Source organism: Mustela putorius, unplaced genomic scaffold (assembly GCF_011764305.1).
Source record: "Mustela putorius furo isolate JIRA1106 unplaced genomic scaffold, ASM1176430v1.1 tig00000592_pilon_pilon_pilon, whole genome shotgun sequence".
In the NCBI taxonomy this organism is placed as follows: Eukaryota; Metazoa; Chordata; class Mammalia; order Carnivora; family Mustelidae; genus Mustela; species Mustela putorius.
The window spans coordinates 7,540,542-7,563,104 of record NW_025421426.1 but is presented as its reverse complement, the minus strand read 5'-3'; the positions used below and the strand labels follow the sequence as shown (position 1 = coordinate 7,563,104).

The following is a 22,563-nucleotide window of genomic DNA, read 5'->3' as shown; positions in this document are numbered from 1 at the left end:
ACTCCTCCTTAAAAAGTGACACCTTAGTTTGCTTACAACCAGTCCTCTCACCCTAATTTGAAGATCTATATTTTAATCCTTTCCTGTCAGAATTATTTTTTTATGTTGGAATTTTGGGAAATTTTGCAATTTATATTTAAGAAGCCTAGTTAAAAAAAAAAAAACAACAGTGGAAATTTCCAGCTTAAAAAAATAAAACAGCTACTGGTCTAATAACTGCTTTGCAGGAAGAAAGAAATATGAAAAAGAACCGCAGACATTCTGGATGTCAGCCTGTGAAATTTTCCACGATTCCTCATAATAACATGCAGGCATGCTTATACTACGGATTCAGTGCAGTTGCAGTGGTGCTCTGAGTGGAATTTGAAGCTATTCTATCAATGATAAAATGGCACCTAGCCAGCTTTTAATGATGAATACATAAATTCACCCATCTAAGGTACTGTGTGTTTGTTTCATCTGTGGCCATAACACTGAACTTGCAATGTTACTTAAAAATCTTTTGAGTCAAATGAATTTTTTTGTTTTTTTTATTTAGTAGATTCATTATGCCCCTGAGAATGTAGACACATAAAGTCATTATTTTAGTGCTGTGTAGATACTTAATTTTGTAGGGTTTTAAACTGTATTGAGGAATGCTCAAAAAATTAAAACAAAAATTTTGAAAGATTTGCATAAGCTCAGTATTAATTTGATGTGGAGTCAAAAAACATTTTAACTTCTGTTTCATGTTCTTGTTAATGTTTCAGAAGGTCAGTAGACTTTATATTAAAGTTGATACTTATGTTGCGGTTTGGCTACCTCAAATTTGAAGGCGAATCCCATTACACTGTTTTCCTAGTGAAGGAAGTCTAAGTTGCCTAGTTCTGTAAACTGGCAGAGTGGAATAATGAGCAGATTACAAAAAAGATTGGGATTGCCCACTTGTACTTGGCTTCATCTCTTTCATGGCAAATGCCTACCAGTGGTTAAGGAATCATTAAAATATTCTTTTTTTTTTTTTTTTTTTTTTTTTTTTTTTTTTTTTTTTTTTTTTTTTTTTTTTTTTTTTTTTTTTTTTTTTTTTAAAGATTTTATTTATTTATTTGTAAGAGAGAGAGAGAGTGAGAGCAAGCACAGGCAGACAGAGTGGAAGGCAGAGTCAGAGGGAGAAGCAGGCTCCCTGCAGAGCAAGGAACCCGATGTGGGACTCGATCCCAGGACGCTGGGATCATGACCTGAGCCGAAGGCAGCTGCTTAACCAACTGAGCCACCCAGGCGTCCCTAAAATATTCTGATTATATAAATTTAACCTTTTAAATCCTTTTTTGGGGGGGCTAAGGGGTGGCAGAGGGAGGGAGAGAATCTTCCTATTTATTATTAAAGATTGTATTTATTTATTTGACAGAGAGAAATCACAACTAGGCAGAGAGGCAGGCAGAGAGAGAGGGGAAGCAGCTCCCTGCTGAGCAGAGAGCCTGATGTGGGGCTTGATCCCTGGACCCTGAGATCATGACCTGAGCTGAAGGCAGAGGCCCAATCCACTGAGCCACTCAGGCACACCTTCTTCTATTTTTAATTAAGATTTATTTATTTTAGAGAGAGAGTGCTTATGTAGGGGTAGGAGCAGAGGGAGAGGAAGAGAGAGAATCTCCAGCTGACTCCCTGCTGAGCATGGAGCCTGACCTGCGGCTCAATCCCATCCATGATCCTGAATCAGGACCCGACCCAGAATGAAAAGTCAGATGCTTAACTGACTTATTTTGTTTTTAAAAGTAATCTCTGGGGTGGGGGGGAAAAAAAAAAGGTAATCTCTGTAGCCAGTGTGGGGCTTGAACTCACAACTGCAAGATCCAGTAGTCAGATGCTCTACATACTGAGCCAGCTAGGTACCCATAACTTTTTAAATTCTTATGCATTTCTGCAGTGAGCAATTTGAATGCTCAACATGATACAGCAGATAAACATACATATCTTTGTGTGTTTTAGCACTCATAAGTCATTTATATTTTGGAACTAAAGGCATATAATGTATATCTTTTTCAGGATTGGTAGGTCTTAGAATTGAACAACAGTGTTGTCATCTAACCATAGCCTCCACTTCTCTGTGGTCTCTTGCTCCCCCCTTGTACAGTCTCCTCCTTCCTCTTGACTTCTGTATCTATAACTTCTCTGTCCTCTTCATGCCGCCCTTCTTCTCAGCCCCTTTTCTCTTCCAGCTATTTTATCCCTTTCCTCTTGACCTAAATTTTCTTCTGGCCCCATAGCCTTTTTTGTCTTTGTCAACTTTCCATCCTTCAGATCTCTCATTTTTTTTAGTTGCTTAGTGTTAACCAAGTCTCTTTACCTGTGGAAGGCTTCTTTGCTCCAGGTGTTCTCTGTTCCTATCAGATTGATTTTTTTTTTTTTTTTTTTTTTTGGTCTTCAGCCCCTGATACATACATCCTCAAGTTATCCTAAATCTTTTACTTCTCATTTCTGTTTCCATGTTTTTGTTTATTCTACAGAGATTTATTGAGTGCTAGCCCTGTGTCTGGCTGTTCTCTAGATGTTAGGGATACATCAGGGACCAGAACGACTATGGAAAAAAGAAAACCTCATAAGGAGACTGGAAAGTGGTGTGTATGTATGTTGTGGGATTTACACTTTAGATGGTAGTAACCTTTTCTGATAAAGTAGGTTTTTTTTTTTTTTTAAAGATTTTATTTATTTATTTGTCATAGAGAGAGAAGCAAGAGCAAGCACAGGCAGACAGAGCGGCAGGCAGAGGCAGAGGGAGAAGCAGGCTCCCTGCCAAGCAAGGAGCCCGATGTGGGACTCGATCCAAGGATGCTGGGATCATGACCTGAGCCGAAGGCAGCCGCCTAACCAACTGAGCCACCCAGGCGTCCCGAAAGTAGGGTTTGAATAGAGCGTCCAGGAAATAAGCTTTGTGAATAATGGGGAGTAAGGACAGCCAGTGCAGAGGCCCTTTGGTAGGAGCATTGTTAGTGTATTTGAAGAGCAGTAAGGTGGTTGGTGTGCTAGAGCACAGTGAATAAAGGCGTAAGTAGTAAGAGAAGAAATCTGAGAGGTAGTGGTGGTGGCTCTACTGTTTCCATCTTTTACTTTGAGCATGGTGGAGAGCCACTGTGGGTTTTTTATTTTTGGTTATTCCAGAAAGATCTTCTGACCATTTTTTCCCCTTCTAATTAAAGCATTTCATTTTTTGTTACAAAAATAATTCATGTTCATGTGGAAAATACAGAAAAGTACAAAGGAGAAAATAAACCAAAGAGCAAATAAAGATTACTAGTAAATGTCATTCTCCATTATTGAAGATTTTGTGCGTCTGTCTTTCCACTCATTTTTCTTTGTGCTTGTATACATATACACATACCCCTTCTTTACAGTAGTATTTTAGCAGAGAACAAATAAACTGAATTAGGCTTTAAAGAGATCCCTTTAGCTGCTTTATGAAAAGTAGCCTTAAGAGGACAAGAAGCAGGGAGATTTATTAGAATGCTATTACTGTAATCCAGGTATGAGATAATGTTGGCTTAGACCTAGGTGGTGGTAGTGGAGGTGATAAGAAGTGGGTCAGATTTTCTATGTATTTTGAAGGTACAGGCAACAGAATTTTGTGATGGATTTAGTGTGGGGAATGGCGGGTAGGGTGGGGTGTGGCAGTAGAGAAGGGGAAGAATTAAGGATGACTCAAGTTTTTGGCTTGAACAACTAGAAAGCTTTGGTTTCATTTTTCTTGTTAAACTATCCAGGGTTCAATTCAGGCTCTATCTTTAATTTTGTGTTTTTCCTGTTCATCTGAACTTGTAGTTATTTCTTTCACCAAGCTTCTAGTCTGTTCTGCCTACCTTGGCACTTGGTACCCATCACAAGATGGCATATGTAACAAATTGCTTTACTGATGTTAATCTCCCTGACTAGGTAGTGAGCATCCTTTTATTTATTTATTTAAAAAAGTTTATTTTTTATTTTTATTTTATTTATTTATTTATTTTAAAGATTTTATTTATTTATTTGACAGAGAGATCAAAGTAGTCAGAGACAGAAGAGGAAGCAGGCTTCTCACTGAGCATAGAGCCAGATGCGGGGCTCGATCCCAGGATCCTGAGGTCATGACCTGAGTGGAAGGCAGAGGCCCAATCCACTGAGCCACCCAGGCACCCCTAAAATTTTTTTTAAAGTTTTATTTATTTATGTAATCTCTACACCCTTTGTGGAGCTTCAAAGTACCCCAAGTGAAGAGTCATATTGGTGGGCATCCTTTTAGAGGATCATGCTGAATTTATGGATCTGCTCAGGGACTAAAAACATAGTGGCCATTCAGTAAATGTTGATTAATTGTACACTTCTCAGGCTTGAGAACGAGGTATGAGAAAACCTTAAAGTAAACGTCTGCTTTAGCTTACTTTGCCATATGGTCATCTTTTGAGAATGAAAAGTTTTAGATAGTTATTTTCTTCATTTATTTATTTTTTTAAAAAGATTTTATTTATTCATTTGACACAAAGAGATCACAAGTAGGCAGAGAGAGAGGGGGAAGCAGGCTCCCTGCTGAGCAGAGGGCTTGATGTGGGGCTTGATCCCAGGACCCTGAGATCATGACCTGAGCCGAAGGCAGAGGCTTAACATACTGAGCCATCCAGGTGCCCCTCTCAGTTATTTTGAACCTAAAAATATTAAATGCTTTTTTATTTGCATAAAGTGTTACCTATTTTCTTGAATTCTGTCACATCATGAGGACTTTTTTTTTTTTTAAGATTTATTCATTGACTTTGGAGGGGGAGGGGCAGTGGGAAGAGCACCTCGAACAGATCCTCTTACCTCTAGCAGTAGGGCCTGGGCAGGCACAACCTCTCCATCCATGAGATCACACTACCTGAGCCTGAAACCAAGAGTTGGATGCTCAAGCGACTGAGCCACCTAGGCGCCCTGGCTTTTTTTTTTAAGTGGGCTCCTGCCAAACATGGGGCTTGTACTCATGACCTGAAGATCAAGAGTTTGATGTTCTGTTGCCTGAGCCAGGTAGGTGCCCCAACACTTTTCTTTTTTTTACCCCCCAAAGATTTTATTTATTCATTTGACTGACAGAGATCACAAGTAAGCAGAGAAGCAGGCAGAGAGAGAGGAGGAAGCAGGCTTCCCGCTAAGCAGAGAGCCCGACATGGGGCTCGATCCCAGGACCCTGGGACCATGACCCGAGCTGAAGGCAGAGGCCCTAACCCACTGAGCCACCCAGGCGCCTGCCCCAACACTTTTTAAAAAATACTAATTTCTTAACTGTGTAAAGCATCCTCAGGGATAAAAAGATGAGTGAGAAAAGGTCCCTGCTCAGAAAGGAGTTCAGGCTTTGGTGCAGACAACATAATATAACACACAAATATGTGTCTTTCATGAATATAACATCGTATTGTGATTTAATGCAAAGCAAATTGTTATAATGCCTTTGGCATTCTGAAGGTCGTAGGGATTCTTTGCCTCTTTATTAAATGATGTTAGACTTTTACACTTTGATTTCTTACTTTTCAGAGTAGTTTTTCAGACTTAGTCCTAACTGTTGGTCAGTTATGCTTTTTAACTCCTTTTCCCTTTGCTTTTATTTGCATGAGATTTCGTTGGAGCCTTATATCAGTATTCTTTTTTCTAAGAGTCTGCTATTCAAATCTTCGGCTATAATTAGCTGCAAATCTTTACAAGCTTTAGAAAAATGACTCGTTGACACATTTATAAGATGATTTTTAAAGACCTAATTTGCTGTCTCCTAATGTTTCACAAATAACCCAAATTATTATTCCTCTTTCAAATGAATTTAATGTATGTTTTAATTTTAGAAACTGGAGGTGATGTTATATTTCCCTTTCTTGTCCTTTTTTCCCCCTTTTTCTTCTTTCCTTTTCCCCCTACCCTTCCCCTATTTTCCTCCCTTCTTTCCTGCCTCCTTCCCTCCCTTCCTATTTAGTAGCTCTTCTGGTTCTACTTATTCCCAAACCTTTGCTTAGAGCAGAAATGCTTGAATGCCTTGTTTTGCTTCCAGGACTTTATTTTGAGTTTTGGTTGTGTTTTAGTATCTTTCTGCTTAGCTTTTCAATATATGGGACAATCTGTTGACTCACTTGTGATTTTTTTTTTTAACTACTTTTGTGTGCCATAGAAAGTATATGTACTAATAGGACATAAACTCTGTGAAGACAGGGAGTTACTTTGTTTACTGCTGTATCTTTAGTGCCAAGAATGATGGCATGTACATAGTAGGCACTCAGATATTTCTGCAATGAATTCAGAGAAGCAGTAGTAATGGTTCCTATTTATTGAGGATATACTATATGCCAAAGTACTCAGCACTTTGAATACATTTGTTGGCATTTCCATCTGTGCTGCTGAAGGAATTGTTTCCTGTTCATATGATAGTGTGTGAATGGCTGTGAAGGAGAGGGGAGTTGAAGCTAGCATTTATTGAGGATGCTGCTAGCTGTTACCAAATTTAATCAGGTTCACATTATACAACGCATTATTTTATGTACTGCTAGGTAAAACTGCCAGTTCAGCTATGGGATACTGAAGATAGAAGGACATCCTCTGATTTCACAGATGAAAAAAATTCAAGAGGGGAGCCTGGATGGCTCAGTCATTAAGCATCTGCTTTCAGCTCAGGTCATGATCCCAGGGTCCTGGGATCGAGCCTGCATTGGGCTCCCTGCTCGACTGGAAGCCTGCTTCTCCCTCTCGCACTCCCCTTGTTTATGTTCCCCTTTCTTGTGTGTGTCTCTTTCTGTCAAGTAGATACAGTCTTAAAAAAGAAAAATTAAGAATCTCTGAAATAAGGAATCCTGTGGTTTTATATCAACTCTTATTTAACAATCATAAAGCCTTTTATAGGTGGGTATACTGTCCTTATCTTAGTGATGAAGGAATTGGAGTTTATAGGTTAAGTTTATAGGTTCAAATACTCAAGCTACAGAGGATCCAAACTGAGGTCTTGATTGCAGAGGCCATGCCCTTTTTACCACCTCACATTCTTCAGGAATTAGGGAAACCAAATTGTACATAGGCCTATCAGCTCTGGCCTGAGGATTCTTACTTAGTTGGTATGGCTTTGAATGTTTTCTGAATGTAACTGATTTTTTCTTTCTAAATCCACAAATATCTTTGTATTTACATGTACCAGCTACTCTGTGTTTTTCAATATATATATATATTTTTCAATATATAAGGTCTTATCTCTTCCTCTCAAGAAATTTATAGTCTATTTGGGGAGATGAGAAATAAACATGAAAGTTAGATAACTAGAGAAGATTTAAATAACATATCAGAATAATGAAAGAGGTTTAACAAGGCAATGCAGGATTAATTGCCAAATAAATTGTACAAATAATTGCTTTTGGAGTTCAGAGGAAGGAGAGATTGCTTGAGGCTGGAGTAATCGAGGGAAGGATTTAAATGAATTCCTTAGAGATAGTTTCAGTTAGGGAGATTATTTACTTACTTTAAAATTGTATTAGTGTTTGTTACAGATGGAACTGCAGACTGTTGAACATGAAGAACTTTGGTACATTAAGTTTTTTCCTCTCTATATGAGAGCGGAGGAACTGCCTCCCATAGAAAAGTAGAAGAAACCATGAGCTATCAGTTAGATGGGAAAAACACTCATTTTAGAAGGGTGAAAAAATGGGGTGCCTGGGTGGCTCAGTTGGTTAAGCATCTGGGTTAAGCATCTGACTCTTGATTATTGGCTCAGGTCCTGATCTCTGAGGGTTGTGAGATTGAGTTCCATGTTGGGCTCTGAGCTCAGCATGGAGTCTGCTTGGAGTGCTTGGTGTGCATACACGTTCTCTCTCAGTAAATAAATTAAAAGAAGAAGGGCCTTCCTTTCCGGTGTGTCCTGAGTGCCACTCTTGTCTCATTTACAGTCATACTATTGAACCATTGCGAAGGTTATTTTTTGTGGCTCTTAGAGTCCATGATGAACTTCTAAAGGTTGGAAGCAAGCATTAATCTGCTTTATGTTACTAATGTTTTCTGTGTTTGGCAGTATGGCCTTTTAGTTAAAGATGCATAGCAAACAAATAATAGTCAGTCATACTTCAGGAGGATATGACTGACTGGCAGTGTTTTAAGACTTCATTCCTGAATCAGACACTCAGTACTCAACGTAGGGTTGAAAAGCACGTCACTTGTTTTATGGATCAGTCAAAAGCAAAACCAGCAGGACCCAACCTGGGGTCAGTCTCACAACCTTGAGATCATGACTGAAAAATCAAGAGTCGATGCTTACCTGACTGAACCACTCATGTGTCTCTCTTCCCCTTTTTCAAAACAAAACAAAGCAGTTTTTCATATTGTTAACAAAAATTAGTTACACATTTACATGGCTAACAAAAATTCAGACTCTAGAAGACTGTGAAGTGAGGTTTCCCTCCCACTTTTTGTGTTTTTGCTGTTTCCCAGTTCCTTTGTTAGGCAGTCACTTGGTAGCATTTTCTTTTGTGTATGTTTACAAACTTATCTGTGTCTTTATAATTTATATATCTAGCCCCTCCTTTTTTTAGATTTTATTTATTTATTTGACAGAGAGAGAGAGAGTACAAGTAGGCAGAGAGGCAGGGAGAGGAAGAAGGAGGCTTCCTCCTGAGCAGGGAGCGCGACGTGGGCCTCGGTCCCAGGACCCTGGGATCATGACCTGAGCCGAAGGCAGAGGCTTAACCCACTGAGCCACCCAGGCGCCCCTATTTGTTTTTCTTTATTCAATAAACTTCGTATTTTTTGCCCATGTTTTCTCGGGGTGGGGGATTTAATTGGTCTTTAACTGATTATTTTCATTTAGCAAAATAAATATAATATTTATTCATTTATTTTAAAGATTTTATTTATGTATTTGAGAAAGAGAAAATGAGAAGAGAGAGCATGAGAGGGAAGGTCAGAGGGAAAAGCAGACTCCCCGCAGAGTTGGGAGTTTGACAGGGGACTCCATCCTAGGACTCCGGCATCATGACCCAAGCAAAAGGCAGTTGCTTAACCAACTGAGCCACGCAGGCTCCCAAATTTCACATATTTAAACACAAGGCATTTGCCTTTGAAAACATCTGTGGGGAAAAAAAAGAAAATGTGAAAGTACTTCTATAATGTTTTTTGATAAAAATTTCTGAATTTAATGCCTGCATTTCCAGTATTTTTTTTTTAATCTTTAAAAAAAAAATATATTAGTGGGAGAGGAGGGAAGGAGCATGGGGGCAGAGAGAAAGAATTCCAAGCAGACTCCCCCCGTAGAGCACAGAGCCTCATGTGGCGCATGATTTCATGACCCTGAGATCATGACTTGAGCTGAAACCAGGAGTCGGATGCCTAACTGACTGAGCCACCCAGGTGCCCCAGTATTCTTTTTTTTTTTTTCTAGGTTTATTTATTTATCTATATCCAACATGGGGCTTGAACTCACAACCCCAAGATTAAGAGTCTCATGTACCTCTGACTGAGCCAGCTAGGTGCCCTTCTAGTATTTTTCATTACATTCTTTGTAGCTTGTATGTTTTTATACAAGATGAAGTTATGCCTTTTAATATATATCTTGTATGTAATATATCTAATCATTTAAAAATTCTTTTATTGTGGTAAATACATAAAATTTACTATTTTTTTTTAAGATTTTATTTATTTATTTGACAGAGAGAAATCACAAGTAGATGGAGAGGCAGGCAGAGAGAGAGAGAGAGGGAAGCAGGCTCCCTGCACAGCAGAGAGCCCGGTGCGGGACTCGATCCCAGGACCCTGAGATCATGACCTGAGCTGAAGGCAGCGGCTTAACCCACTGAGCCACCCAGGCGCCCTAAAATTTACTATTTTTTTTAAAGCACAGTTTTTTTTTTTTTTTAAAGATTTTATTTATTTATTTGACATGCAGAGATCACAAGTAGGCAGAAAGGCAGGCAGAGAGAGAGGAGGAAGCAGGCTCCCTGCTGAGCAGAGATCCCGATGTGGGGCTCGATCTCAGGACCCTGAGATTATGACCTGAGCCGAAGGCAGAGGCTTAACCCTCTGAGCCACCCAGGTGCCCCTAAAATTTACTATTTTTAAGTGTACAAATCAGTGATATCTTTGTATTTCTGTAACTTTTTCATCATCACAGACAGACCTAGTCTGTTTTTAGGTAGCTGTCTCAACTTATAACTTAATAACTGCTCTCAAATTTAGTGGAATACATGTGAGCTCTCTTCAACCCAGAGTTCTAGAACTCTGTATCCTTGCTTGAAGGAGAGGTTTTGAGAAAGACACAGCTAAAATTGGGTAAAAGTCTCTTATAGTCTGAGAATTTTCTACTGATCTTATCTCCAATTTAGGTTATTATTATTTTTTAAGATTTTATTTCTTTATTTGACAGAGAGAGAGAGAAATCACAAGTAAGCAAAGCAGTGGACAGAGAGAGAGGGGAAAGCAGGCTCCCTGCTGAGCAGAGAGCCTGATGCGGGGCTGGAGCCCAGGACCTTCGAGATCACAACCTGAGCCAAAGGCAGAGGCTTAATCCACTGAGCCACCCATGCGCCCCTTAGGTTATTGTTTTCTTGATCCTCTTGCAGCTGTACTACTTTTTTCTTCTTGTATTTTGGCAAATTTCAAACCTGAAAAGTAGAATAGTATTGGTCCCCATTACTCATCACTCATTCAGGTTTATGGCCAATGTTGTTTCATCTATATGTCCATTTACTCTCTTCCCCCATATTATTTTGAAGCAAATAATCAGGCATTTTATGATTTCCTTAAGTGTCTCTAAAAGATAAAGACAGTCTTTCAGAAAAAACAAGTACATAACCATAATACCTTTATTAAATACAAAAATTATAATATATCTTAGTAGCACCAAATATACAATCACAATTTAATCTTCTAGTTCTTTCCTTTGTTTGTTTGAATCAAATCCAAAGGAGATTCACACATTACAATTTGGTTGTTATGTATCTTAAGTTTCTTTAAATATAGGTTACTCCTCCATCTCCTTTTGTCCTTTGAATTTATTATGTTTTTTTCTCTGTAGTATCTTATTGTCTAGATTTTACTGAATATATTCTTATGGTATTGTTTAAGTTGGCCCTCTTTTTTTATTTAATAAATTGATAGTTGGCTTTGGCTGTCAAGGCTTGGTCAGATTAAGGCTCAGTTATTACTTTTGGTAAATATATTAGTTATCTTTACTGTGTAACAAATTGTGCCCAAATTTAGCAGCTTAAAACAGCATTTATTATCTCTTACAGTTTCTTTCTTTTCCTTTCTTTCCCAGCTCCTTCCATAATTTCTGAAGGTTAGGCTCATCTTGGTGGTTGTGGCTCAAGGTCTTTCACAGTGAAGCTTTCATCCAGGGCTGCCGTGATCCGAAGGTTTGACAGGGCCCTGAAGATCTGCTTTCAAGGTGGCTCACTTACATGGCTGTTGTAAGAGGTCTCAGTTTCTTGCTTGGGTATCCTCCAGGCACTGTGCAAGAGCAGGTGATCAGAGAGGAAGGAAGACAGGAAGAAAGCTGTAATGCTTTTTGTAACTACAGAAGTGACATTCTGTAATTTCTGCTCTTTTGGTCATCCAGACCAACCCTGATACTTTGTGGAAGAGGACTCCTTAAGGGTGTGAATTCTAGGAGATGGGGATCCCAGTAGCCATTTTGGAGGTTGGCTACCACACGGTGATGACTTCCCAGGTGGTGTGGTTTATCAGGAGATGCGTGGTGTTTCTCTTTCTCTTTGTGATGTTAGCTACTGATGATCAGTGTGTTTTATCTGATAATTTATTAGGAGTAACAAATGCTGATATTCTTTTTTTTTTTTTAAGATTTTTATTTATTTATTTGTCAGAGAGAGTGGGAGAGAGTACAAGCGCCAGAATGGCATGCAGCAGGAAAAGCAAACTTCCCACTAAGCAGGGAGCCTGATGTGAGACCTGATCTCTGGACCCTGGGATTATGACCTGAGTTGCAGATGCTTAACCAGCTGAGCCACCTAGGCATCCCAAATGCTGATATTCTAATTCTTTTATACCCTTTTCATTTAATAGCTATACTATTTCAATAAAGAAACTTCTAAACAACTATTTAGTCAACCAGTGTGATATAGTTCAAATAGGAAAGTCCGGATAAAAGCCTCTTTCTTTTTATATTTACTAGTTTTTAAAATAGATTGGTTTAGTAGCACTGTCCAGTGGTGAAAAACATTGTGTCACAAACTTAAATTTTTCTTTTTACTTTGAAATAATTTTAGATTTAAAGAAATGTTGTAGAGACACTATAGTGTTCCTGTATATCCTCTTTATTCAGGTCACCCTAAAGTTGATCAGCTGCATAACATAGAGTGGTCAAAACTGAGAAGTGAACATTGATACAGTACTGCCAGCTAAATAACAGATAAGACCACATCTTCCACTACTGTCTTTTTTTTTTTTTTCAGTTCTAGGACCCAGTCTCCTTCATTACAGTTCTCTTTTGCCTTTGGTTTTATTTTGTTCTTTTTAAGTTTTTTTTGCTTTGGGTTTGGAGTGTGTGTGATGATTTGTCTTTGTTTATTTATTTATTTTTAAGATTTTATTTATCCACATGACAGAGATCACAAGCAGGCAGAGAGGCAGGTGGGGGGTGGGGGTGGAGAGCAGGCTCCCAGCTGAGCTGAGAGCCTGATGCAGGGCTCCATCCCAGGACCCTGGGATCATAACCTGAGCTGAACGCAGGCAGAGGCTTTAACCCACTGAGCCACCCAGGTGCCCCATATTTGTTTTTTTATATAATATTTTGTTTTATTTTTAAGTAAACTCTACCCCCAGTATGGGATTTGAACTCATGACCATGAGATCAAGAGCAACACTGAGCTAGCCAAGTGCTCTAGTTCTTAGTTTAAAAAAAAAAAATAACGAGAGTTGTATTTTGTTCTAGCTGCTGTCTTTATAATAAAACTTTTATGTAATACACTTAGCCTTTCCCCAACCGTTACTTTTTTTTGCTTATTGTTTTCTCACTTTGAGTACCATTGAATTTTACCTCGTAACCTTTTCTTTCTCTTCCCCAGTATTTGATTTAAACTAATATTCTTTACTTCCAATTAATACTATAAGGCAAACAGCAAGTTCTAATTTTTAAAGATATTTATTTATTTTTGTAAGACAGAGAGAGAGAATGAGCTCGAGCAGGAGCAGGGATGGGGGTAGGGGCAGAGGGAGATACAGACTCCCTGCTGAGCAGGGAGCCTGACAGGGGAGTCAGTCCCAGGACCCTGGAATCATGAACTTTACTGAAGGCAGATACTTAACAGACTGAGCCACCCAGGTACCCTGTTCTAATTTTTATCTTTCCTCTCTCGCTCTCTCTTTTTTAAAGATTTTATTTATTTAGGGGTGCCTGGGTGGCTCAGTGGGTTAAAGCCTCTGGCTTCAGCTCAGGTCGTGATCCTGGGGTCCTGGAATCGAGTCTCGTATCGGGCTCTCTGCTCAGCAGGGAGCCTGCTTCCTCCTCTCTCTCTCTGCCTGCCTCTCTGCCTACTTGTAATCTCTGCCTGTCAAATAAATTAAAAAAAAAAAAAAGATTTTTACTTATTTATTTGACAGAGACATAGGGAGAGAGGGAACACAAGCAGGGAGACAGGGAGAAGCAGGCTTCCCACTGAGCAGAGAGCCTGATTCAGGGCTTGATCCAGGACCCTGGGAGCCGAAGGCAGATGCCTGATGACTGAGCCACTCAGGTGCCCCACTTTCCTCTCATTTTTGTTAGGTACATTGATAGCTATGTTGTTCAAACATGTAGTAATTGTATGTTATAATGTGTCTGTTATAACTAGCATTCAGTTTTCTTTTTTTTCTTTCTTAAGATTTTATTTATTTATTTGACAGAGATCACAAGTAGGCAGAAGGGACAGGCAGAGAGAAAGAGAGGGAAGCAGGCTCCCTGCTGAGCAGAGAGGCCGAAACGGGGCTCGATCCCAGGACCCTGAGATCATGACCTGAGCCGAAGGCAGAGGCTTAACCCACTGAGCCACCCAGGTGCCCCTATCATTCAGTTTTCTAGGGGTGTGTGTGTGTTTAAATATATATTTAATTTCCACCTTTTTTTTTTTTTTTTTAGTGTTGATGTGGACTTTGCAGTTATTTTGGTTGTCTGAAATTCTCTAATAAATTTCTCAGGAAGTGCTTATTCCTTGAGTTCCACTATGTGTAAAAGTTTGTAGCTTCAGTACTTGACAGCTGGTTTGGCCAATTATAAAATTCTTTCCTAGAGTATATTTCATTCCATTGTCTTCTGGCAGAGAGCATCACTGTTACAGTCCGATGTCAATCTGGCTTTCTTTATATGCAGGTTTAGCTTTTTGTCTTTGCCTGAATGTCCGAAAGATTTTTTTCATAGTATTTTTATGTATTGGTGTTGGTCATTCTGACTCATTTTTCCTTGGGCATATATATACTAAGTACTTTCATTATGTAATTTCAACCCCTGCCCCTGTGTCTTTGTCTTTCAACATCAGGAAGGTTTTCTTGACTTGTAAGTTTTTTTTTTTTTTTTAAGATGTTATTTATTTGAGAGAGAGAGAGAGAGATAGCAAGAGAGAGCCCAAGTGGGGAAGAGAGGGAGAAGCAGGCCCCCCACCCCCCAGCAGGGAGCCCGATGCGGGGCTTGATTCCAGGACCCTGGGATCATGACCTGAGCCAAAGGAGGTGCTTAACTGACCAAGCCACCCAGATGCCCCTTGACCTGTAAGTTTTTTTGGTTTGTTTTTTGCTTTTCGTTGTTGTTCCATTGCTTTGTTTTTTCCTTTGAAACTCTACATTGGATTATACATTTTCTTTGGGACATATATATTCTGTACATATGTTAGATGTTTTTATATTATTCATGTGAGATTAACCTCTCTGCTATTTCCAGACTTGTATATCCACTTCTCTTCTCAACCTATCCATTAGGATTTTTATTTATGTATGTATTTGTTTATAATTATTTAATTAACTTATTTTAGAAAAATATTTTATTTATTTAACACAGTGATCTCTGTCAAATACATAAATAAAATCTTTAAAAATAGTCTTTAAAAAATTTGATTTACCTTTTACAGTTATGGGTTTTTACTATGGTTTCCTTTTTGATAAGTAAAGATTAGAGTGAAGGTTGCTTTAGGTGAATAACCAACATGCCTGCAACCAACTGCAGGGAGTTTTTTTCTTTACATACTCAAGACTGTGCTTGAATATCTACTTTTATTAAAAAGTATAATGAAAGAAATTCCATCATAACTTCTTCCTAATGCAGTATTAATTTAGGTAAGAATTAGTACTGTGTGTCTTTGCCTCCTGTACATACACATTTAAAATTTTTGTGTGGTACCATAAGGAACTTACTATTTTTATTTTAAAATAGTTTTAATAATATAGGAGCTTATTTTTTGGAAAGAAGGTCAAATGCTTTATATTCAGTTTCATTTGCATGTGTATATTATGTATACTTTTTATTTAACATAATTAAGAAAAAGTGATTTGTTCTTTTCTGATTTTATAAAAAGTACTCTTTATTAAAATGAAGTATAGAGATAGCAACTATTAATATTTTTGTATGCTTTTTTCTATGTTTTTCTGTGTAGACTTTAGCATACATTAGAAAGAAGGGAGTTTTGCATGCTCTTCTGTAATCTTATTACTTCATTTTATGTGATGGACATCGCTCCAGATTTTATAGTTCCTACTACACTTGCAACATTTTAGTTTCTTTTCTAATTTCTACTATCTTTTAAGTTGGTCCTCTGCTGATAAGGTATTAGTTTGTTTCTTTTTTTTTTTAAGATTTTATTTATTTATTTGACAGAGAGAGATCACAAGTAGACAGAGAGGCAGGCAGAGAAAGAGAGAGGAGGAAGCAGGCTCCCTGCTGAGCAAAGAGCCCGATGCGGGACTCGATCCCAGGACCCTGAGATCACGACCTGAGCCGAAGGCAGCGGCTTAACCCACTGAGCCACCCAGGCGCCCGGTATTAGTTTGTTTCTAATTAGGCATGTAAAGCATAGATTTCTCACTACCTCCTTAACTAAACAAGACCAAGACTTGCATAGTTAGTGTTGTGCCTTAAAAAGCCATGTCTACCCCTACAGTCCCCCCTTTCTTTTAATTGGAAAAAGCTTAGGGAATTTATTTGTATTAAAAAATCTAGGAGATAAAGTCCTCTTATTTTATGAAAGTGTGTACTGAAGTGAAAAATTATTTTTGGCTCTGAGTGATTTAAATATTTCTGTAATTTTAGTTATAATCAGTATTACATTTAATGCTGCCTGACTGCAGAGCATGTCTATTAGATCCCTTTTTCTGTTTCTTTTAAAAAAATTATTTATTTATTTATATATTTGACAGAGAGAGCGCAAGTGTGAGCGAACACAGGCAGGGGGAATGGGCCAGGGAGAAGCAGGCCCCATGTGGCGCAGGGAGCCGGATGCCAGGCTTGATCCCAGGACCCTGGGACCATGACCTGCGCATGAAAGGCAGATGCCCAATGACTGAGCCACCCAGGCGCTCCTACTATATATCCCTTTTTCGATTTGTTTCCCTTAAAAGGTTAAATGTGTTTTAAAAATAAGGTGTATAAGTTTTTTTTTTTTTTTAAAGATTTTATTTATTTGACAGAGAGAAAGCACAAGTAGGCAGAGAGGCAGGCAGAGAGAGAGAGGAGGAAGCAGGCTCCCCTCGGAGCAGAGAGCCCAACGTGGGGCTCGATCCCAGGACTCTGGGATCATGACCTGAGCCGAAGGCAGAGGCTTTAACCCACTGAGCCACCCAGGCGCCCCAAGGTGTATAAGTTTTTAAAAGATTTTATTTATTTGTTTGACGGAGAGAGAGAGCGAGAGAGGGAACACAAGCAGGGGAGTAGAGGGGGAGAAGTAGTTTTCCTGCTGAGCAGGGCATCCAATGTGGGGCTCAATCCCAGGACCCCAGGATCATGACCTGAGCAGAAGGCAGAAACTTAATGACTGAACCATCCAGGTGCCCAGATAAACGTGTTTTCTTGTTAAAAGAGACATGAGCAGGTTTTTGGTCATGTAGTATAAGATGGCTCTTCTAAGTTATTCTTTTTTTTTTAAAGGATTTTATTTGACAGAGAAACAGCGAGGAAGGGAACACACACAGCGGGAGTGTGAGAGGGAGAAGTAGGCTTCCTGCCAAGCAGGGAGCCCGATTTGGGGCTTGATCCCAGGACCCTGGGATCATAACCTGAGCTGAAGGCAGATTGTTAATGACTGAGCCACCTAGGGGCCCCTGTTCTGTATTTTGTCTGTGAAGTCTTTACTTTCGTATAGGGGAAACACATACCTTTTTTACTTTTTTTTCAAGATTTTTTTTTTTTTTAAAGATTTTATTTATTTATTTGACAGAGACAGAGCGCACAAGCAGGAAGAGTGGCAGGCAGAGGGAGAGAGAGAAGTAGCCTCCCTGCTGAGCAAGGAGCCAGATATGGGACTCCATCCCAGAACTCTGGGATCATGATCTGAGCTGAAGGCAGCTGCTTAACCGACTGAGCCACCCGGGTGTCCCTTTTTTAATATTAAAAAAAAAATTATTGATAAGAGAGAGAGAGAGAGTGAGGGAGCACAAGACACAGGGGAGCTGGAGAGGGAGAAGTAGGCTCCCCAGGGAGCCTAATATGAGGCTCCATCCCAGGATGCTGGGATGAGCAACTAAGCCACCCAGGTGCTCCCCTATTTTACTTTTTAAACATTTTATTAAATCAGGAGACCATTTAAAGTGATGGGAGTTTTTCTTCATGCTGCAATTATAGTTGGAAATATTATAAATTGCAGTTTTTGAAACTTTCAGATTTGCATTTTAATAAATCTGGCTGCTTATAAATAAAATACATTTTTCTGTTTCTGAAATTTTGACTTTAAGTTTGATTTGATGTGGTATGCTTAGGTTGCTCAGTCATTTAAGCGTCTGGCTTCAGCTCAGGTCGTGATCCCAAATGTCCTGGGATCCAGCCGGATGTGGCTTCCCTGCTCAGCGGGGAGTCTGCTTCTCCCTCTCCTCTGCTCCTTCCCTCTCACTCCTGCTCCTGCCTGCTCTCTCTCCCGAATAAGTAAAATCTTAAAAAAAACTCATTATGTTGATGTGAATTAGCAAAGCACAAATATGTACAATAGTTTGTTTTCTCCCTTTTACATCTTAAGGAAAGATGTAGTAGGAAGTAGGATTTTGAACAGAAGTATATAGTCAGAGGTTTATAGTGTTTTGGTGTTGTGTTAGGTAGATATAACTGTCAGACGTGGAAGTTTATTTGATGAGGCATAAAGATAATCGGAATAAATAAAAGTCAGAGTTGTACCCTCTTAGATAAGTTTTTGTGATATTTTTAATTCTTTTGTCCTGGTTGCTAGCCTTATGTTGGGGGGTACTTATGTATATATGTATACTTATGTATATAATTTACATATATGTATTTTTATAAATATATACAAATATATAATCCAAATAAAGTTCACAAATTTTAGAACACTTATATACCTGAAAGTTGATACATGTATTTTCCTGTTACAATAGAAATAAGCAGGTAGTGGTTTTATTGCATAATGCCATTTATTTATTTTTGGAGGTTTTTTTTTTTTTTTTAAAGATTTTATTTATTTATTAGACACAGAGAGAGGTCACAAGTAGGCAGAGAGGCAGGCAGAGAGAGGGGGGAAGCAGAGAGCCTGATGCGGGGCTCAATCCCAGGGCCCTGAGATCATGACCTGAGCTGAAGGCAAAGGCTTTAACCCACTGAGCCCAGGCGCCACTGGAGTTTGTCTTTTAAATACACACTAATACACTGATGATGTTAAATGATGATATTCTAGAGAAAGTATTTGTTACTCTTTTTGAGGTCTAGCCTTCAGAATTCTGAAAATTTATAGAAGAAAGACTATTTTCATAAATACTCAGAGCATCAAGATGCTTCTATGCACATTGATTTCCTGACTTCTGTTTGTAGTCAGAGCTGTTAACGTTCATTTGCATGGTGTCTTGAAACGACTTCACTTGGGGTCTGTGAAGGCTTGCTTAAGGGATATATGAGCACAGTTTAAAAAATCTTTCATTATGGGGGCGCCTGGGTGGTTCAGTGGGTTAAAGCCTCTGCCTTTCTCTCTCTCTGCCTGCCTCTCTGCTTACTTGTGTTCTCTGTCTGTAAAATAAATAAAATCTTTAAAAAAAAAACTTTCATTATGAAATTGCAAGTATAAACTAGAGAGAATACTATAGTGAGTTCTCATGAAACTATCCCTTAGGCTTCAGAAAAACTAAGTTCGGGCCAGTCTTATTTTTATGAACATTTACCCTTTCCCATATTATCTTGAAGCAAGTTCCAGATAACATATTGTATTTTTTTTGGTGACATATTGTATTTTATCCGTGTTTTTAGTAAGTATATTTATTTATTCAGTCACTTACTTTAGAGAGGGTCACATGTGGGAGGGGGTGGGGCAGAGGGAGAGGAAGAGAGAGAATCTCAAGTAGACTCCTTGCTGCACACAGAGCCTCATGCTGGGTTTGAAATCAAGACCTGTGCTGAAACTGAGTGGGATGCTCAACTGACTGAGCCACCCAGGCACTCCTAGTGAGTATCTTTAAACTACAGCATTCAAAACAAAATAAAACCCACATTATCTCATTTGAAATTCCTTGATGTTATATCCAGGCATGTTTGAATTTTCAATTCCTTTAATCTCAGCTTTGATAGTTTGAGTCAGATGCACATACTACAGTTTGCTGTTGCATCTTCTGTGTTTCTTAAGTTCTTACTGCTTTTCTTTTTTTACCTTGCAGTTTATTTGTTGCAAAAAATGGTTTTGTGTTGTGCAAAATTTTCTGTAGTCTGGATTTTGCACCTGAATGGTATCATTTAACACATTGTTCTGTCCTCTGTATTTTCTATAAATTGGGAGTCGGATTTGCAGACTAATACAAATGACTTAAAGAGAATTATTTTCCAGATTTGTAAGCTTTTGTTCTTTTATTTAAAGTTTTTTTAACCATCTTTTTTTTTTTTTTTTAAAAAGACTTTATTTATTTATTTGACAGAGAGAGAGAGAGATCACAAGTAGGCAGAGAGGCATGCAGAGAGAGAGGAGGAAGCAGGCTCCCCGCTGAGCAGAGAGCCAGATGCAGGGCTGATTCCAGGACACTAAGATCATGACCTTGAGTGGAAGGCAGAGGCTTTAACCCACTGAGCCACCCAGGCACCCCTGTTTGCTTCTTTCTTTAAGATTTTATTTTCAAGTTATCTCGGTGCGCAAGGTGGGTTTTGAACTTAGAATCGCAACAAGAGTTGTATGTATGCTCCACGGACTGAGCCAGCCAGGCACCACCCCAGCTTTTGTTCTTTTATTTATTTATTTAAAGATTTTATTTATTTGACAGAGATCACAAATAGGCAGAGAGGGAGGGAGGAAGCAGGCTCCCTGCTGAGCAGAGGGCCTGATGCGGGGCTCGATCCCAGGACTTGGGATCATGACCCCAGCCGAAGGCAGAGGCTTTAACCGACTGAGCCACCCAGGTGCCCTGCTTTTGTTCTTTTAAATCCTTAAGTTGGCCTGCCTGAGAAAGCTTTGCAGAGTATCCTTTCACAGTTGCTCTTTTTACTGCCAAAAGAAGGATGTAATTCTTTTACTGTGTTGTCTTGATACTGGGTGTTTAAAAAAAAAATTGGCATTTGAAACAACACATGGACTATTACAAATGTTGGTGTCAGAGTTTAAAAAGCGAATGACTCTGTAACAAATGGTCTGTTGGTCAGGTGCTTCTGAGTGTGTTTTATCAAATTGAAGGGAGAGTTAATCAAATTGCTCTCTGAGAGATAATGAAAAAATAATTCTTTTTTTTTTTTTAAAGATTTTATTTATTTATTTGAGAGAGAGACAGTGAGAGAGAGCATGAGCGAGGAGAAGGTCAGAGAGCGAAGCAGACTCCCCATGGAACCGGGAGCCCGATGCGGGACTCGATCCTGGGACTCCGGGATCATGACCTGAGCTGAAGGCAGTCCTCCAACCAACTGAGCCACCCAGGTGTCCTTGAAAAAATAATTCTTAATGATAGTTCACTGAGATTTTTGTCATGAAACTAGTGCATTGAAAGAATTGTCATTACTTTCACATAACTCCTTCCACTTAGTTATCTACTTAGGTCAGCATAGTCTTATTAATAACTTTACAAATAAGTGTGTAAATTAACGAACACTGGCATTTTAGCAGTATTACTTATTGTGGATACCTGTAGGCATGGCGCTTGGGGTCAGGGAGAGGAACCCCTGTCCATGTACCTTAACAGATTTACTTATAATGAAAAATGTACTTTTTAAAAAGATTTAATGCTTATTTTAAAAAAATTTATTTTTTAAAGATTGTATCTGTTTACTTGAGAGAGAGAGAGAGTGAGAGAGAGAGAGAACATGAGAGGGGAGAGGGCCAGGGGGAGAAGCAGACTCCCTGCTGAGCAGGGAGTCTAATGTGGGACTTGATCCCAGGACTCCATGATCATGACCTGAGCCGAAGGCAGTCGCTTGACCAACTGAACCACCCAGGCAACTGAAAAATGTACTTTTAACATGTATTTTACCAAAACACACTTAGATTTTGAACAGTTACATCCTAATAATGGTTGTAGTAATAATGCAGGAAAAAAAAGTTTTCAGCAGTTAGAGCTTGTGATTAGATGGACTTTCAGTATTATTTCAGTTTATGTATACCCTTTTGTTGTAGAGATTGGATGATCAATAAAATACTTTCAGGCATAAAATAATATTCTGTTATGATCAAGTACAGGGGATGAAGAGGAATGGTAATTCATATTCCAGGAGAAGGGAACAGTCAAAATTTCTGACTGTTAGGAACGATCATAATCCAGTTACCTTTGAATACTTGAGTGATGTAACAGTTTATTAAAAATATTAACAATATCTTGCAAACAACTGCTTTGTAACTAGTTAAGTTGGTGAAAAACTTAAATGTCAATGTACAGATGTTCTGGGATGTATAGTTTGTCAAGGTTCTTTGGTTGATGAGCAAAACATCTTTTTTATTTGACAGAGATCACAAGCAGTCAGAGAGAGAGGAGGAAGCTGGCTCCCCGCTGAGCAGAAAGCCCGACTTGGAGCTCGATCCCAGGACTCCGAGATCATGACTCGAGCTGAAGACAGCGGCCCAACCCACTGAGCCACCCAGGCGCTCTGATGAGCAGAACATCTTAAGTTCTTTGGCACTCAGTTGATGTCAGGCTCTTTGTTTACTATATTGGTGATAAAATGACTAAAGAGTCACGTTCCGTGGGACGCCTGGGTGGCTCAGTTGGTTAAGTAGCTGCCTTCAGCTCGGGTCATGATTCCAGCATCCTGGGATGGAGTCCCACATCGGGCTCTTTGCTTGGCGGGGAGCCTGCTTCTGCCTCTGCCTGCCACTCTGTCTGCCTGTGCACACTCTCGCTCCTCTCTCTCTGACAAATAAAATAAAATCTAAAAAAAAAAAAAAGAGTCACGTTCCTGGCTTTCACAGGGTAGATTCCCTAGGAGAAACTACTGTATCTATGTCTGAAGCAAAAGACATAACTTTATAAAAACACCAAATGTAA

The 22,563-nt window shown here is 39.1% G+C and overlaps 1 protein-coding gene across 6 annotated transcripts in view; it reads left to right on the top strand.

Annotated features, from left to right (window-relative positions):
* The window catches only part of NCOA3 (nuclear receptor coactivator 3), a 140,261-nt gene that overhangs the window by 20,093 nt on the left and 97,605 nt on the right, over nt 1-22,563 (top strand). The window contains exon 1 of one of the 6 annotated variants that reach the window (XM_004746252.3): nt 11,381-11,399. The exons of the other annotated variants lie outside the window; for them this stretch is intronic. The gene's annotated coding sequence lies outside the window, so the exon portion shown is untranslated. Of the gene's footprint in view, nt 1-11,380; nt 11,400-22,563 lie in introns of those variants that run through there. 6 annotated transcript variants of the gene reach the window in all.